This window comes from Triticum aestivum, chromosome 2A (genome assembly GCF_018294505.1).
Source record: "Triticum aestivum cultivar Chinese Spring chromosome 2A, IWGSC CS RefSeq v2.1, whole genome shotgun sequence".
Lineage (NCBI taxonomy): Eukaryota > Viridiplantae > Streptophyta > Magnoliopsida > Poales > Poaceae > Triticum > Triticum aestivum.
This window is the reverse complement of record NC_057797.1, coordinates 80,307,113-80,313,769: the sequence shown is the minus strand read 5'-3', so window position 1 is coordinate 80,313,769 and position 6,657 is coordinate 80,307,113.

Below are 6,657 nucleotides of genomic sequence, written 5' to 3'. Positions count from 1 at the left end.
GATTTTTTTTCAAAAGTAGCACATTTTTTATAGCAATTTCGGAAACTAGCAGTGTCGGTACGTTATTTGCAAAACTAGCGGCCCGTCGGTCAACGGTTGGCCGAAGTGGACCTTTTCGGCCTGCGGAAGCCCGAAGACACGTCTTCGGTTAAGCCAGGCCGAAGCGTGCGCGAACTGGGCCGAAGACGGGCCTCTTCGGCCAGCCAGAGACCGAAGATGGGCCTCTTCGGCCAGCCAGCGACCGAAGAGGTCTTCGGCTTACCAGCGGCCGAAGAGTAGCGGATAAGGCCCGAGCGGCATCTTCTTTCTCCTCTCGCTGTTCTTCCTCTGTCTCTCTCCTTCCTCTCTGTACATCGCCCCCTCGCTGATCTCTTCGTTTCTCCACCTATTTTCGAATCCAAAGCACAGAAACGGTAGATCGTAGCCATCTCCATCGGCCTACGGTCATTTTTCCCCAATGGAATAGCTATTTGTGCGTACAAGTGAGGTGGAGTCATGATGGGGTGAGGAGGAGAGGCCATGGTGGGCTGAGGAGGAGGAGGCGGTTTGGCTGGTGAGGAGGAGGTGCAGCTTCGTGCCGCCGAGGGGGTGGCGTTGGTGGTGTCTGTTGGCTGGTTGAGGGTACGTTGGAAGAGTGGGTTGACCATCCGAACTTGGATGAGGCAGGTGAACCAATGCAGTTGAAAAAGAGGCAAGTGAAACGATTCTCTTACGACAGGTCACTCCTTACTTTCTTAGTAGATAGATGGAGACCAGAGACACACACCTTTCACTTTCCTTGGGGAGAGATGGCGCCTACTTTACAGGATGTCTCCTACTTGTTGGGATTACCTTTGGCCGGTGATGCCATAGGTCCTTTAGAGGCAGAACCTGGCTGGCTTGCAAATATGCAGGCCCGTTTTCTAGCTGCGGTGCCAACTGCTACGGGCTTAAACGATGATCCTCACGGGCCACGTTTAGGTGGTTGAGCCAGTTTCAGGTAACCTTCGTGGCCACATGACTATGTTTTTTTAGTTACCAATAGTACATCGTTCACACAATTGTATGTTTTCTATGTAGATTATCTCATTAGGATACCCCGCAGTAGATTTGTCAGACGCACAGATTGATCGATCCCTAGAGGCATATATTCTATGGTTGTTCGGCAAGACGATGTTCACGGAGAACCACGTGACCACTGTTGATGCACGATTCATCGGTATTGCACGAGAGATAGCTGACGCACGTTGCCCTACGGATATTGTCTAGAGGAGTTTTGGTTCTGCCGTGTTAGCAGCTACGTATAGAGGCTTGTGCAAAGGTTGCTTATTGAAGTCTAGAAAGTCAGGTCTGGTTGGATGTCCACTATTGTTGCAGCTCTGGTCTTATGAGAGATTCCCTATTGGACGACCCTATGTCTCCATTGACACACCGTTTGGGTTGGAGGACATGGCAGGGGCTTACGTGCCTGCTATCGGCGACTTGCCTACTATGGGATCTGTTTGGGCACGGAGAGTGGTAGTTTTAAATTATGTAATTCCTTCGATTATTTTTGCCGTGCAATAGTATTACTAATGTAAATTTGTTGTCATGTACAGAGACAGTTTGCACATATCCAGGTGAAGGGCTGCTACCCGTCCTTCATGGTGCAGTTTGATAGTTTGCACGAGGATCAAGTTATCTGGGAGCCCTACTCGTATCAGACTATAACATCCAGGTATCCAGTTGGGATCTCTGCCTTATGCACTAGAGATCGGCACTACTGGATGACCAAGGCAAAGTTGGTGTTCGACGTGACGGTTGAGGAGATGGCTCTTCATAGGGTGATGAGACAGTTTGGTCTATGTCAAGAGCCTGCAATTCCAGATATTCCACGGATACCAGACCACGTTCACAAGTAAGTAATAATATTAAAGTTGTCAGCACTACATTCAGAATATATCTAACCATGCAACGCGCATGTCAATGTGATTAATCTGTCAATCTCAGGTACAGTCGCGTAGGAGGAAACAAGTCCATGGCTGTTTGGCTTCAGAGCATTAGCCCTTACGTTCAAGAATGGACTACGGCACCGACAAATATCTGGAATGAGGTTGGGCCCTTTGACTCGGACAAGTTTGGGTTGTATTTACAAACTTACCGGCATACAACAAGGATCTACTTGGTTCCATCAGCTGCTCCTGATCAGATTGAAGCCCCTCTGACCAGCGATATGTACCCAACTACCTCTGTTGTGGGAACGAGACACCACGCGGTACGTGTCATGCTTCTCATATGTGTAGTTCTATCATAACCTTATCATATACAATGGGTTAACTCTTCATGTGCAGAGTGACTTGACAGTCCAGGCGCGAGAGGAGGTTTCCGCTTTAATGCGGCAGGTTGAGAGGGGGGATACTATCCCACAGCCAGAGCACCTCTCATGGTTGAGGCGTATGGATGAGAAGTTAAGAGGGATTTACGCATCACTTACATGTAGGCGATCTACGGATGTTGTCATTCCTCGTCCCGCACATCGGCCCCCACGTCCCTCTGTACATCGTTCAGAACCACGACACTCTGTGCAGCGTTCAGAACCACGACACTCCGTGCAGCAACCACGCCTCTCTGTGCATCAACCATCTCCTTCACAACCAGGGAGCTCTTCCTGGAATCAGCCATCGCCTTCTCAACCAGGCACCTCTTCCTGGTCTCATCAAATGGAACTAGGTAACACTACTTTGTACTTTCTTTTCAACATTGTAGGTTCGCAAATTAATTTTACCCGTTTTACTATATTGCGGTAGGCAACCAGTCGCGACAGTTCATGCATTCAGTGCAATCACCGATACTTAGTGGTGCTGGATGTGGATTAGAGGGCTATGGCGATGACGATGACCAAGCTGAAAACATTTATGACTTCTCGCACACGGTGTTTCACACTCCACCACCACCACCGTCGCAGGAGACACAGACAGTGACAGACGAGGTTATCTATGGTCGTGGTTTTCGTGAGCATCGTCCACCGCCTCAGCACTTATCGCCTTCCGGTCCTCGCCCGAGGAAGACCCAGATTCGTCGTCGACCCCTGCAGTGATATGATTATCTATGTATGAGTCATTATCTATGTTAGTTTCAGACTATTCGCATACGTGAGTCAGTATTTATGTATGAGACATGCTTCATGTATGTGTTACTATTGCACTTGCTTCTATCTGATAAGGAGACATATATCGTTTTATGTATGCGAGAGACATATTACTATTAATTCGCATTGTTATTCCAGTTACATCTTCAAAGAGACTACAACCGATAATTAAGATACAAGCACATTTAAATTAAACGGTGCGGTTGAACTTAATAAATACAGCTTACATACTACAAAATGAAATTAACGTAGAACATAATGCCCTACTTGTTGAGGTACAACTGGAATACAGCTTACATACTACATGAAGTCATCATCGTCATCCTCCGTTGATGCAGAACTCTTGCCCTTCGACGATGCAGAACTCTTGCCCTTCGTGGATGCAGAACTCTTGCCCTTCGACAATGCAGAACTCTTGCCCTTCGTGGATGCAGAACTCTTGCCCTTTGACGATGCAGAACTCTTGCCCTTCGATGATGCGGAACCCGGGAGCGGCGGCATGAAGATATCATCTTCGTCCTCGCTCTCCTCAGTCCATAAAAATGGATGCTTTTCTAAAGTCCTTCTAAAAGTTTCACTCTTCGGCTCCACTACCTTCTTCCACCTTTCATTCAACCTAAGAAGTTCTTTACGTACCTCCGCATAAGTCCTTTCAGGCCACCCAGCCCTACGTAATTGGTGAGCCAACTCATTCATTATGGTGTCACTACCGGTGAGTTCTTCCCATGGTACTATCCTATTGTCCATCCTGAAATCGGTAGCTAGCCTCAGAAGAGTGCTGCTCATCTCAGGGTGAAAACTACGATCGAAAGGATAATGGGACATCTCGACTACACTAGACTGCTTATTCACCTCCGGGTCAAGGGGGTTTTATAGGTAGAGAGGAGAGAAAATGGCGGGAAAGAACGACTGGGGTATGGAGGGAAAGAGTTGGCGGGAACATATGGCGGGAAAGGGTTGGCGGGAAACGGGCGGCGGGAACATATGGCGGGAAAGGGTTGGCGGGAAACGGGTGGCGCGAACATATGGCGGGAAAGGGTTGGCGGGAACATATGGAGGGGAAAGAGTTGGCGGGAAAATATTTACGGAAAGGGCTGTGCAATTTTTTTTCATTGCAAAATGGTTACACAACATTCGTAAGTCATAATAAAAAACCCTTTTCGGCCTACAGTAAGCAGAAGAGCGCGACCATGCAACTTCGGTCACCTGTTCACGCGAAAAGGTGGGGCTCAGGGACTCTTCGGCCTACGGTTGACCAAAGAGTGCTCTTTGGCCTATGGGAAGCTGAAGAGTCCTTTTCGGCCTAGTTGGGGCACACTTCGGCCAACGGGAGGCAGAAGTGCCCTCTTCGGTCAACGGCTGGCCGAAGATCCACTCTTCGGCCAATGGGAGGTTGACGGGGTGCTAATTTTGCAAATAACTTGTTAGCACTGCTAATTTCCGAAATTGCTGTAAAAACCATGCTAGTTTTGAAAAAAAAATCGGCTTCCTTAAATAGGAAAAACACATGCTAATACATGTGTGCTGCCATGTTTTTCTTTTTCCAGGTAATGTGTAGAGTGATCGTTCGTTGCAATAATGTGTCACAGCGGAAGGCTATTCTATGTTCCTCGCAAGGAATATATGTAGACCGACAGCCCCCAACCGTGCCGTCGCCGGGGCCCCCTTCTCCAGCTAATCCCCTCGCCACCGTCGGAGGCCACAACCGGGCGAAGCCCGCATTGTGGCGGCGGCGGCGGGGTCTTCCCCCTGTGGCGCGGCTCTCCTCTCCCGCGGGGCCCCGCGGCTGGCGGCCCGCCTGCGGCTCGGATCCATGGCGACGGCCATGGCTGGTGGCACGCGGCGCTGCTTGGCAGCGGGCGGCGCCGGCGTGATCAGGTGGGCCACTTCCCTGGCTATGTGGATGGCGGGAGGTGGTGGGTTTTGGCTGCGGCGGCGGTTCCTCGCTGGATGTTGGTGGCCACGGTGATGTTCGTCCTCGACCCCGATCTACTCCGATCTGCAGCGGATCCGGCCCTTGGTGGCTTCGGTCACTGTTCTTGGGTGCTGGCCTTGCAGATCCGGTGGCTGGAAGGGTTCCGAGGAAATCTCTTGGCCGGCGTGGCGGCCACTCCGATAGCAGTGCCTTTGGGTGTTGCTTCCCTCGTTGGAGGCTTCGGAGAGGATCTCCTTCCTTCCACCCCTCCCAGGAGCTCAGGTGAAAACCTCAGCCCCCCCCCTGTTCCAAGCGACGGCGACACCACGGTGGCGTGCTCCTTCCTGAAGGCGTTGCTCGGGGGCTGCTCAAGCGGCGGTGGAAGTGGCGGCGGTTCGGTGTCGTACACATGCATTCTGGTTAGCTTCATCTTGGAGGCTGCGGCGACATAGGCGACGCTCGTCTGGTGGAGCTACTGCCGATGGTCGAGGCATCGTTGGCAGTCTGCGCCATCAGGTTCGGGGTGCTCATGGGGAAACCCCAGATCTGGATCTTCCGGATCGGATGATGATGGCGTTCTATCGCTTTCCCTTCTGGGGGCATCGTCTTAGAGCAAGTGCTGGCTGGAGGGATGGTGGAGCGGTGTTTCATCCCAAACTTTGATGGCGGCGGAGATCGATGGCATGTCGCTGTGGAGACTCGGCGTCCGACGTGTGGAGATGGGCTCGCGCAGGAGGAGGTTGCTGTCTGGCGTCATGGTGACGTCGATGGCAGAGTAGCCAGACAAGGTAGAAGCCTCAATATGATCTGAAGACCTGTGGAAGATGGCGGTGACGACACACGAGTGCGTCTGACCGGATTGTGCCCCAGACCCGGTATGTGGCTCGGTTGGGGCTTACGAATGAGTTTCGGCTTCCGGCTTTTGATGTTAGGCTTAAGTGAGTGGTTTGGGTAGTGGCCCAGCTAGCACCCCTTCATCATTTTGGATAGGAGTAGCGGCATATGTTGCCAAGATGGTGGATTCAGGCACATTGTTGTAATACTTTGTAAGGTCCTCAAGAATAATCAATAAAGTGGCCGTATGCATCTCCCAGATGCAGAGGCCGGAGGTCATCCTTCTTTTCTAAAAAAAATGTTTCTCGCAAAAAAAGAGAGGCTATTCTATGTTGTGCGGTCGAGCGGTGATGCAACGATGCTAGGTAAGGTTGAAGAAAGGATGAGCGGATCACATAATCTTATGTCATTTTTAAGTATACCATGATGATCCGTGATTACAATTGGGAGTTCTACATAGAAAATGATTAGTAGAATCCAATAAATTAATCAGGGCACATGGGCGCCACTAAGCTCCTGAATCCACCCCACTCATTTCGCTTCATTCCTTCTTCCCTTCCACTAAGCGGGCACAAAAATAATAATGGATGACGGCTGGGAGAAAGATATGATCGACCGTCCCCCGCAAAAAAAAAAGAAAAAAAAAGAAAGATATTATCGACCGGGAGAGAGCGGATCACACGTGAGATCAGGTATAAGATATGTGCTTCCCTAAAATAAAGAGATATTCCATGCCAGTACATGCGTGTTGCGGTGTTGGCATGTTTTTTTTTTTACAAATGTGCCAGATATGTACTTTCCT